The sequence below is a fragment of the Cydia pomonella genome, chromosome 4 (assembly GCF_033807575.1).
Source record: "Cydia pomonella isolate Wapato2018A chromosome 4, ilCydPomo1, whole genome shotgun sequence".
Lineage (NCBI taxonomy): Eukaryota > Metazoa > Arthropoda > Insecta > Lepidoptera > Tortricidae > Cydia > Cydia pomonella.
The window spans coordinates 9822801-9835684 of record NC_084706.1 but is presented as its reverse complement, the minus strand read 5'-3'; the positions used below and the strand labels follow the sequence as shown (position 1 = coordinate 9835684).

General features: G+C 36.0%; 1 protein-coding gene across 8 annotated transcripts in view; it reads right to left on the bottom strand.

The window, feature by feature from the left end:
- The window catches only part of LOC133517044 (proton channel OtopLc), a 71509-nt gene that overhangs the window by 40579 nt on the left and 18046 nt on the right, over positions 1–12884 (bottom strand). Inside the window, exon 1 of one of the 8 annotated variants that reach the window (XM_061850176.1) lies at positions 8726–9001. The exons of 6 other annotated variants lie outside the window; for them this stretch is intronic. The gene's annotated coding sequence lies outside the window, so the exon portion shown is untranslated. Of the gene's footprint in view, positions 1–8725; positions 9002–12884 lie in introns of those variants that run through there. One more of the 8 variants, XM_061850175.1, reaches the window with a different exon arrangement.

The window sequence follows — 12884 nt, the reverse complement described above, 5'->3', positions numbered from 1 at the left end:
TTTAATTTGGGCTTCAGCTTCCCGAAGGGCAAACTGTCCACAAAATAAATAAAAACTGCGCGTAGCGGGCTTTCGTTGACTCAGTAAACGAGACTCACGATTCACGATATGCGGAGGAATTTCATGATCTGCCTGATTTTACGATCTGCCGCTGACGCGTGGTAATAATATATTATGATGTAAGTTGTTAATAAAAGTCCCGCCGAGTTTCTTGCGCCGGCATCATCTCGGGTCAGGTGTATGGTTAAACTCCGTGGTAGTTTAGATATCAGATACTCGTACGATGTTTATCTTTTATACTTTTAACATAAAAAAAACTTTGTTTTTAATTGTTATAAATCTATAAATAAATGTATGGTGTCAGTGATTGCCATAGAACATTTTCTCTTTTCACCCAACTACTGCCAATAAATTGGTAATTTTTCTATCTTCTCTGAACACCTCCGGCCGTTAGCGTAAGTGAGAAGCGCTAAAGTACACGCCATAAGTACAGTGAGGTTGAATGATGCATTTCCTTTAAATTTGTTACTCTGAATAGTTTCTCTACTCCTGTGGCTGTGTGGGTCCATGTCCACTGATAACTTTCTAGTCAACCTATCTAACTTGTGTCATTGTTTTGATAGTGAGCTGTATGCTATACAACACAAGGTTGATTTTGATTATACTATTGAATAAGATAAGATGTTAGTAAAGTTAAGAAACCATTTATTATTAATATATTCACGGGCACGCGCGGATCTAGAATTTAGATACGGTTAGTGTTATGGATATGATAAGGTTATTAATTGCGGATTGTTCGTTACATAATATTAAGTTAAAAGTAAAAATAAAGATCTTCGTGTACAAGCTTCCGCCCGAAACTTTGTCCGTATAGTAGAAATGGTTAAATACTTTACCCCATTTCAAACCAACGGATATGAATTTAATCAAAATCCTAGCTTAGTGGAGCTTACAACATTTCAAGCACCTATATCTAAATATTCGTTTTATATGATTATATGAAAGAGCAAAGTAACACAAATAGCATTACAAAATTAAATATCCCATTCCAACAGTCTATTAACAGGTTATTTCTGAATATAGGTCAGTCATGTAGTAATCGCAAGCCGTAAACCCCCCATGTTGTAAACATATCGTGGCTTAATCGTACCGTTGTTATTATATCGTGCGCCCGATGCTTAGCGACTGTCATCGGCAGGTGGCGTGAGCTTTAAATATTAAAATATCTTCGTCATTTTAACGGAGGTTTTATTGTACTGAGGTTTGCTAGTAATAGTTTATTGTTTCGTTTTTGTGTTGCAGAGGTTGAATAAAAATATTGACTGCTTCTTCTGTTTGGCTTATCTTCTCAAAGTTAATGTGATCATCCCCTATTTACCAGTTGTCACCGAGACTCTTTTTTATAGAACTTACCAAACTTTATTAAGTTTGTGTCTCTTTCTAATAAACAAACAATTGTCAAAATTACAGATAAGGATAAAGAATTTTTAGAATTGTGAGTCGTTATGAATAAGGACGTAAACTCTTACGCTACGCCGCCATCGCCAATTTACTCCGAGAGAAATAGAACGCCCCTTATACTCGTACATAGGAAATACGATGAAAGTGGTACCTTTTAAGTTCGAAATGACAAATGTGACTCATTTTCCAGTAGTTTCCTGCTCGAGCTTCTGCAGGTTATTGATTTTTGTCACGTAATGTACCCGTTAGTTTCCATATAAAGCCGTTCATACGTTACACATATTGCTAGTCCGTAGTACCTACCTATGCTGGTAAGTATTACATTGACTCTTAGTAATTTATATTGTTGTAGTAGTGAAGATGTAATATACTCGTAGAGAAGATTCACTACTTTGTTTATCATCATTTCCATTTTGTCGGTGATGGCCAGATGACAACAGATAAATAGTAGATTGTTAACCAAGGGATGAAAGGCACCCATTTCTGTGAGAGCGTCAATAGTCCGAGTCTGAAATAATGCCTTTCACCCAAGTATTCGTATGAAAAGTAGAGTAAACACTCTACATTTTATATCAAATACGATGAAAAGAAATACGTTGATACGAGAGTTTCTGTTTGACCCAATGGTTGATTGGTAGAGAATGCCTAAAGGCATTAAGTCCGCCATTTGTACAATTTTATATCATGCAATAAAGCTTAAATAAATAAATGAAAAAAAAAACACGGCTAAGTAATATATACACTTCAGTAGTATTTCTTGAGGGTACTTTCAATCAACAATTTAGGTAAAAATATCGTTATTTATAGAATTGGTTAATTATCAGAATGGAAATAGTACAACAAATCCATTTAAAACCAAAAGTTGTATGTATTATCGTTATAAAAGTGAAAATAACGTAGAAAGTACAGTGCTCTATAACAGAAACGTTTATTTTCTGCACAATTCTTAGAACAACAAAACGACCCACTTTCAGAGCATGAGAAATGAAAAAGAATTGATATGCTTAAAAGTATGGGCGGCTTTGGCAAAAATACCATAGACATATATTATTACTTCGTAAAGACGGGTCTTACGAGCACTACGAATGGGGCCAATACATGGGTGTCAAAATCGCTTTTAGTTGTTACTATGAGTAAAAGCGATTTTGATACCCAGGGTCAGGGATGTTCCCCTGCGCTCAGTCATGCTCGTGTGGCGAATTGCGCAGTGGAAAGGAGTTACGTAATGGCCATTCCCAACTTTTTTTAAATACTGAATCGAGTCATGAAATTGTAAAAAAAAACTATGACAGAAAAATCAAATACACTTATGAGATTTCAGATTATTGCTAAATCATTTCAGAAGAGGGTGGGCTAATCGGCCCATTTGACCAATAAGGGCGATATGTCACCGGATAGGTTATTCTAACAAGGAAAGGTACTCAACTGTCCGGTTCCGATTTGATTTATATTTATATATGTTATAGAGTAGTCTAAAATAACAGACACAATAATTTTTTTTGTAATTTGAAGGCGAACTTCTCCCAATAGGTTGAGTTTGGGTAGCTAAAAATAAATACGTGTCTGTTATTTTAGACTACTCTATAACATATAAATATAAATCAAATCAGAACTGGACAGTTGGGTACCTTTCCTTGTAAGTTGTAAAACTTTTACTATATGGCAGGTAGTCCCAAATCTTTGTGTGAAAAAAGTTATCGCCGCAAAAAGTAGTGTGAGTTGCAACGTGACAATTTATTTCTTAAGATACTAATTTCCTATGTCGCAGGTCATGAAGGTTTTGTTATTGTCGATGATTTTGTGTCACGATATTTTAGTTTTGTATTATTTTTTTTGTTTTTTTGTCACAATTTTTTTAAACAAAGATTTGACAAGTCACTCCATACAAAAAATGTAGTACTTATATAAAAAAAATTTTTTTTTTCATTCATTTTTTCAAAGGCACATACATAATCAATATTAAAGTTCTTCGCCAATATTAAAGTTGTTGGCGAGACAGCGCTCATTCTTAACAATTTTATACTATGCACCTAAACGAGTCAAGTAGTTACCATACTTAAGTAATATCATTCAATGTTTTCCCTAAATTTTCTACGGCGGTTCTATGCCATAAGTTATCCCTCTATTCTTCTAGGCACGTTTTTTGAAGGCGAGAGTGCAGTCTACTTTAGTACCTATATGTATCTGACCAAAGAGGATTGATTGTAACTTTGCTCTGACCATCAGCCACGTAGTTTACGCAGTATACAACAGATGGCACTGTGATTTGCTGAACGAGAATGGTCGGTCGGAATTGTATGCATGGGCTTATCTTTACTTTGAAATCATTGGAAAATACCGTCTGTTATCTAACTTTATCAAAAAACTCATATAGGTAGGTTGGTTTACTACTTTGCCCTATAGTTTCGAGGAAAGCTTTCTTGTCCAACATCAGTTTCCGCAAATAGCAACGAGAGCGGAAACAAAACTGGGTTTGTTTTCAATCCATGATGAAAGAGACACCAAGCATGCTCCCTGATGTGTTTGCGTAATCTAATTCGGTCGCGGTAATTGGGTAATCGAAAATATGGAATTATTTTGTTGGTTCAGTGTATATAAGTTTCTTGTTGCATTTTGTTTTACAGTTTAGGAGCACCTAGGTAGGATAAAAATATGTAGGGAATCGTAGGCGTGTCAAACTATCGGAAGCACATCAAAACCTGCAATCGTGGATGTGAAATACGATCTTTACTTGAAAAGGCTGATTGCAAGTCACTAGTTTGCTTAAGTCAAGCACACGTTACGTTTCTTAACTTAAGCAAACTAGTGAATTTCATCAAGAACCGCCACCGACGTCATCTTCTCCCGTTCGTTCTCTCCTGAAGATTGATTGACAGCATAACTGATTTTTTTCTGGATTTTAATTGTTTTGATAGCGCACTCTATAACACCTTGGTGGCACTAAGTTGCCACTCAGGTGTACCTACGTAACACCCTAGTTGGCTCTTTTTCTCAAATATGGCGTGATAAAACTCCTCTTAAAGGCGATAGATGGCACAATTCAGCCGTTCTCCGACAATAGAACATTATTGCAGAGGCCAGGAAAAGAGCAATTCGTGGAAGACTTTGAGACGAATCCACGAATTACTGTTCCAAACGCTTTCCTCCAAACATGCGAGAAAATAAGGTAAAATAATCATTATTCAAGCATCAAGCATCACTCAAATCGAGCCTTCACATCAAAAACGTCAAAAACAATCATGTTCCAAACATAACTTTATTTAAAGTTTACAATCTTGTTCAAAATGCCAATTTTATTAAAATATCGTATTCATTTGTAAAACATTAATGAAAACACAAAACGTACAAACAATTCTTCAATTATTTCAAACAAATAAGATTCTCTCTCTTCTTCCTCGCATTGTCCCACATTATGCCACGGCTCATGGGAGCCTGGGGTCCGCACTTGGCAACTAATCCCGAGAATTGGCGTAGGCGCTAGTTTTTACGAAAGCGACTGCCATCTCACCTTCCAACCCAGAGGGTAAACTAGGCCTTATTGGGATTAGTCCGGTTTCCTCACGATGTTTTCCTTCACCGAAAAGCGACTGGTAAATATCAAATGATATTTCGTACATAAGTTCCGAAAAACTCATTGGTACGAGCCGGGGTTTGAACCCGCGACCTCCGGTTTGCAAGTCGCACGCTGTTACCGCTAGGCCACCAGCGCTGTCAAACAAATAAGATTATTTTTGGCATTTAATATTGATTATTGGATAATACGAGAATATAAGGTACTCGTATAAACTAGTACTTATACTTTAGTTTCTGAACGCATCGCGAGCGCAGGTTTTAAAAGACTAGGTTATTTAAAACTAATGACACTTCGAAAAAGGCCGTGCGTTATCCTATTTTACAAGTTATATTGGCTGTATACATTGATTTCTTAGTATAAACATGTCTTTAAAAGGTAAAAAACAATACAGTAATAACTTCCCGTCCACTAAACCTGTACAGTAAAGTTTCATTTATTTATTTGATTTTGACATAATGAACACCTTCCCGTACTAGTTTTGATACAATCAGGTGAACATTTCCGAGCTTATTGGAGAAAATATATTTATAGTTTATATTTAAGGGAATTGTAGAGATATTTTTACAAAAGCTGCCTTTTAATGACAACTATACACACTTTAGCGCTTTCTTGGTTGCATCGTAAGGAACCCACATGGCAACTTACAAGTAATTAGGTACCTATAATGTAAATAAGCACTTGCAAAGGTATACCATCTCGCCTTCCAACCTACAGAGAAAACTAGGCCCTGTTAGAGTAGTCCTGTTTCCTCAGGATGTTTTCGATTACTGAAGAGTTACCGCAAATATTGAAAAATATTTCTTTTTCGCACGGCATAAAGCTTGGCTCGGTAGTATTTACATATCCCACTGTTCATAAAAATTGCTTACGAGCAATTTACTACTGGAAATTTAGAATAATATTTGCTAACAGGCGGTTTTAACGACAATGTGGTCACCGAAAGTGGTGACTTGGGCACTTATATACCTATTTCAGTAAGCAGCAACTATAAAAATGACATAAATCTACAAGCTATGCGCGCATAATATGCACAATAAAATTGCAGCTGCATTTTTCGCCGGCTTCAGTTTTTCATGTACCTAATTCGAATTTTTTGGACCCCGATTGTTGCTATTGGGTTCCAGGTTCCAAATAAAAATATTAGTAGATACATTTCTGGGGTTGCAATCCGGAAATTTGACCGACAATGTTATGTATGACCAACCGATTAAAAACAGGCTCAATTTAAAATGCTCAAGATATTCCGATAAATTAATTAGTGTATCTTTTGAGTTACGGATTTTTTAAAATATGTTTACTTTGTGCGTTAAAGTATACAATATATTGTCGTCAGAAACACTGGGCTTAACGTGTTACTATTTCGATTTGTGTAAAATCAGAACATACAGGTATTTAAGGTATCATCCTAGTCTATAATTAGTAAACAATAAAAAGTTTACCGCTCCGGGTCATTAAGCGGCATGGACGCGAACGTGGTCGTACCACAACGCCCTAAACGATAAAAATAACGCTAAAAGGTGTTACTATCCGTCTGGAACATACCTTTCACGCGCGCTGTATAACCCGCTTCAAAGGATTAATGTTAGATAAAATTAACATCTTAATTATAAAAACTAAAAAGGTTGCCTAGCTCGCGTTATTACCTCGCTGCCAGTGTATGATTTCAAAAGGAATACAGGTATATGAGCTGCGATGCAATGATGAGTGTGGTATTCAGAAACTTTTTCATTATTTCACCTGCCTGTTGCTTTTTCGACGTAGGCGCTGACTAATAAACCCTACTGCTATTGCAATAGAGTTGGCTTTTGCATTACAATGACTGCTGACTATAGGTGATAGTATTTAAATTTTGCTGAAACTCTAGTGCTATTGTTCTTGCTGAGTTAAATCTAGCTTTTCCAGCGTTCTATTTTCAATACTAGTTAAATGGCAGAACATTACGTAGGTAGGTACTACATATTTTGACAACCGGTCTGGCCTAGTGGGTAGTGACCCTTCCTATGAAGCCAATGGTCCCGGGTCCAAATCCTGGTACCTAAGGGCATTTATTCGTGTGATAAGCACGGATATTTGCTCCTGAGTAATGGGTGTTTTCTATGTATCTAAGTATTTATATATTATATATATCGTTGTCTAAGTACCCTCAACACAAGCCTTATTGAGCTTACCGTGGGACTTAGTCAATTTGTGTAATAATGTCCTATAATATTTATTATTATTATTTTACAGGAAAAATATAGGTAATCACACCTCTATTTTGGTAACATTTTTTTAATTGACAAAAAACATTTCCGAATTCAGTTTGCAATTTAACCAACTTTACGTGTGTACATTACACCTGAAATTTCTATGAGATTACATAAAAATTATAGCTTTTCATATAAATATCAATTATAGTTACACGAGTTAATTCAAAGTTTGTACGGAACCCTCGGTGCGCGAGTAAAACGAACTCGCACTTGACCGGTTTTTATTTTACGCTAACATTGAAAGTGACTGTAAACCTAATTATATGGTTTTAGTTTTAACTGTACGCAATCCCGATATAGGGTCATGGCAGACAGACAGACGGACGGACAACAAAGTGGTCCTATAAGGGTTTGCTTTTTTTCTTTTGACGTACGGAACGCTACAAAGTAGTGCAATGTTGTTTTTACATATTTTACTACATTTCCTTTAAAACCGCGCGTAGCCACAGAAAAGGACCAATGCCGAAATTGTGAAAAAAAAATGGCTGTTTGATTTTGATTTCGACTGATTTCTACAGGACAGCCAACATTTCGCGATTTCGACATTGGTCTCATAATAAAAGTTGTTCAGTATAACCTTTAAATTCACTACGCAGAGTATGGCTGGTGAAACAATTCAACCTGTATGGTACGGTCAAGGAATTTAATTTCCTACCCATTTTGTACCTTGTCACAGTGACAAACAACATGAAACTCGCTAGAGACCTCATACTATTGTCACTGTGACAAGGTACGAAATGGGTAGGAAATTAAATTCTTTGACTGTACATACCTACATAGTTATCAATTTTCAAACTTTACTAACTTGTAATGCATTTCAATAGATAGGTAGGTACTGCATTTTTAAAATTAGTAATTCTATTTACTGAATGGATGTGTCATTTGCATAAGATGATGTCATCTTGTCATCGACGTTTCTAAGCATGATGCTGGCGATATTTCTAATGTGTGACATGGGACCACTTGGCATAGACTCTTGTCCTAGCGAGCACATTTCGCGGTATAAATTCAGTTTAAGACACAAATGTAGGTCACAATTTTCTCTTTATGAGCCGTAGACTGAGAGTCGAGGCAATTTGTGGAGAGATTTCCTGGTTTCTTATTCTCGTTTAGTATTGTACACTTTCTGGGCGCTGACGTTAGTTTCAGATTTGAAAATAGACTTTACCGTAAATAACTATTAATTTGAATGTCATTAATCATTACATAGGTACTTTCATTCATTATGACTTCCGTGTTTTATGAATAAAAATATACGATCGTGATAAGTTTTCATGACTTTCATTCTTCACGAACGTAAAGCAAAATTAAACACTTTAAGTTTGTTACGACAAAACCGTTTGAGTTTATCGAACATCGATTTCTTGATACCAATCAACATAACAGAACAGAGACATGCACATCCATAGGAATTAACAAACTATTGTACGTTTGACAGTACCGGGGCACGAGGAAATTACGAGCGCGCGCCGTAATAACAGATGTCACCGGGGCCGGCGAGCAAATTTCGTATTTCGGGGGTTTGTTTTAGGTGCACTTTAGGTTCAGGGTTCACCAACCTTTTGACACTGAATTTCGGTTTCGGCGGCAGTGTTGCCTACCTCGGTCGATTCGAGGAAGGTTACGCCGCGTTTCGCGCGGCGCGCGGCGTGCGCCAGGGCGCTTGCGTCGCGGGGTTCGCGCGGCCGGTCGCGCTCGCGGACCTAGACTGAGCGGACGGCTCCGCGCACGTTTTCCCTCCCGCGCTTTCCCGGCGTGCGCACATCAAGCCTGCATTGTTCTGCAAATAGTGCGCAGGGTTGCCAAGTTGTGGAGAGATGTCGGTTTATTGCGATATTTTGTGGAGGGGTTGACGGATAGGGACATGATGTCATGCTTACGTGTTGGTGAACTAAGAATTCTAAGATGTTTCCTATTAATCCATAACTACTTAATTTAAAAGGTGTTTTTGCTTATGACCGCAAGTCCAAAAGGTGTTATTTTTAAAACGATAAATGTAATTAAACCGACCAAGTTCCTGGTAACCCTATAGTAAGGGTTGGGTCGGTATCAGGTGAGATGAGCGCTTTCAGCGTCGAAGTTAAACTCGTCACGACCGTTAACCTAATAGGAACAAAAAACTCTTTATCACCCCAAAAATACTGATGATCGTTTTCTACAACAGTAATCATCAAGTATCATAATTATACGCTTTTCAACAACAAGCAGGTGTTAAATGGCGAAACTCCTATTCAGATGACTTAAATCCCATGCAACGTGCACCTGTTATTTTGCAACGCCAAAGTATAACTTCAGCTAAACGCGTGCTAACTTTTCGTTAGCAATGAAATTATGTAGTCATAACTTCTGTTCAGGAGAGGTTATATCACTTGTTGGAGTCAGTAAAGGTTTTTGTTTATTTTTTGTTGATTAGTATCTACGGTAAGATGTAGCACTTTCGCTTTCTTGTCATTTTGTTACCACCAAAAGCGGATCATTTTAACTTACTATTAGGTCATCGTTTCAAATATTTATGCAGGTATACAATGATAACATTATTTAGTAACTATTAGCTGTTTATAAACATACTAGGAAAATACATTCAAAAGAAGTCTCGTTTTAGAATGTTTATAAGGAAGTTACAAAATTCCCACTAGCACAATGCATACCGTAACAAACACACGACTAAAACAATGGCCTGCTAATAGTATACAAATAAATATTATGGGAAAGCATTTCAATAATTCTTAATTGAATGTATACATGTTCAACAGTGAAAATACAAACTGTGACAGAGAGCTAAATTTGTTTTTGGAAATATTTGATAAAATAGTGATTCTTTGCCACTGTCTAAATATATCTAGGTCTCAATAATAGAAGAACGGGGTAGACCCATTTATAATTAGCTTTCCAAGCAGAGTAAAGACGACTGACCCGTAAACATAACGCCATTACGAGTACGTTACATTACCCTCAACATTGGAGACGCGACCTAAGAAATGTTCTCACAACCTATTTTTAAGACGGCTGTAAATTTTACTGATTTATGAACATTGGGATACAGCGTAACGTTTGTTGAGCTGAAATGGGAATATGTGACATTTGAAATGAAAATTATAACTTGATGATGATGATGAAGTTGTCATTCGGATGGCTACTGCGGTGGCGTTGATACGGAGAGCTGTCATTGTCCTCAATCTATCCATTCCAAATTGGAATTGATTACGTTTTAAAATATTGCACCATTCTTCTAATACAATGCGGCTTGCGCGTAAATTGCTCTGAAACTATGTACCTATGGCCCACACTTCAGTAATCTGGGCAAGAAAGTTTTAATGAGATGCGATCGACTGCCAGAATCTGGCATCCGATGGTATCGAATGCCCTGATTTATTATAAAAAAATGCATTTGACGTTTGACTTGGAGCTTGGAGGCCAATTTAACCTTACATTGTGACCTTGCATACTGTGAATAAATGTCAATAGTTATTTATCGCACTAGTGCGGTAATGTATGTTCACTTTGACATAATTTAGATATAATTTTGATGTCACAATGTTAGTTTGAATTATCCTCTTGGTTTCGGAGCACAGTTACATGTAAAGGAGTGGTACGCTGCATGACAAAATATCCCATCAATATTGATTGTTAGGTATTGAGTTATACGTATTTCAATACACCTCTGTGGATTGGCTGTTCACCAAGCTCTTCCGAGAAATATCCGACATCTGAGTTGGCTACTAATTTTATTGATAATTAGTATTATGGCTTTAAATTAACCTTGACTTATATTTATCTATGCTAGGTACAATTAAGTATTATAACACTAGTACTTATTCTGTTCAATCACTCTTTTTTATTTTAGAAATTTAGCACAGTATTATTAGTAGTATTAGTATTATTATGACGACCTGTCTGATCTAGTACATAGTGGATAGTGACCCTGCCTACAAAACCGAAGGTTCTGGGTTCCTGAGTTCATAATTTTCATATCCTAGTAAGGGCATTTATTGGTGTGATGAGCACGGATATTTGTTCCAGCGCCACGGGTATTTTCTATCTAAGTAATTAAGTTTTTAATAAATATTTATATATTATAATATATCGCTGTCTTAGTACCCACAACACAAACCTTATTGACCTTACTATGGGACTTAGTCAATTTGCATAATAATTTCCTATTATATTTATTTATTAAGTACTAGAATAATTATAAAACATATCAATTAAAATTAAATGTTATTATTTATTTCTTATCGTCGTTTAGATACCTAAGTCAAGTTAAAAAAACATTCACTAATACAATTACCTGCCGCATTATCTAAGGTGACGTTCGGATTCAGACTACACCAGCATTACTGCAACAGTATTGCAGCGCGACGTTACTGCCGACTGTATTGCTGCCGAAAATATCTAAATTCCAGACTGTCAATACCAGGCTGACGCAACTAGGAACAAAATAAGATTTGTATGGAACTTGTTTCGCAAATCTTTGCCAACGAAGAAAAATAAAACGTCAGTGCTATTTATTATGTCAAGTTTACATTAAGTCAACTGTCAGCCTAATTGTTTTGTTTGTTATGAAGGCTTCAATGTTTTGTTCGGGTATTTCGTGCAATTTCTTTATTATTTAGTGAAAATATCGAAAATAGTGAACCGTGATCAGAGTAAAGAACGAGTTTGTTACAATGCCACCTAGAAAACGGTTTACTAAGTGTGAAATATGTGGCAAGCGAGCCACTCGAGAAAATCACGAAAAAAGGGATTTTATGGCGGAATTTCCCTTGAATAAAGACCGGTACGTATTGCTTTACATACTTTTGACCTTATTTTGGTGCAGCAGGCTTTAAACACATCGAAAATTTGATATTTTATATTATTTTTAGTTGTGAACTAGGGATGTACTAAAACTATCGATAACTGTTTATTATGTCCTCTGTAGCTATTTGTATGCCATGTGGCGTAGCATAGTGATACTTTATTATAAATTTAAGACCTACTGTTGTACATACCTATGTTTAACAAATAAATAAATAATTTGGAAAATTTGAAAATTTTATTTGTATATCAGTGTAAGTAATTAAATAAAATATGTGAAATTTCCTGAGAACTTGCATGCAATATGACAAAATTATTTCGTCGAAGATTTTCAGTGGAAAATTATCTATCATCTATGCATTAATGGTCATTATTTAACATATTTTTTTTAATCTAGTAATTATTTAATATATTAATCTGAAATGTGAGTAAATTAATCTCTCTTTTTGTGATCAATAAAAAATATTATACGACATTATTACACAAATTGACTTAATCCCATAGGAAGCTAAATAAGACATGTGTTGTGGGTACTTAGACAACGATATATATATATAAATACATAGAAAACACACATGACTCAACAAATATGCATGGTCATCACATAAATCAATGCCCGTACCAGGATTTGAACCTGGGACCATCGGCTTCATAGGCAGGGTTACTGCCCAGTAGGACCATGACCGGTTCTCATGATTAACAGACATATAAATATATAAAAAGTTAGAGCATTGATAAAGGGTTGTTGATAATTGGATGCCAAAAAAACATGATTTATAGATGCATATTAGCGCTAAATAATC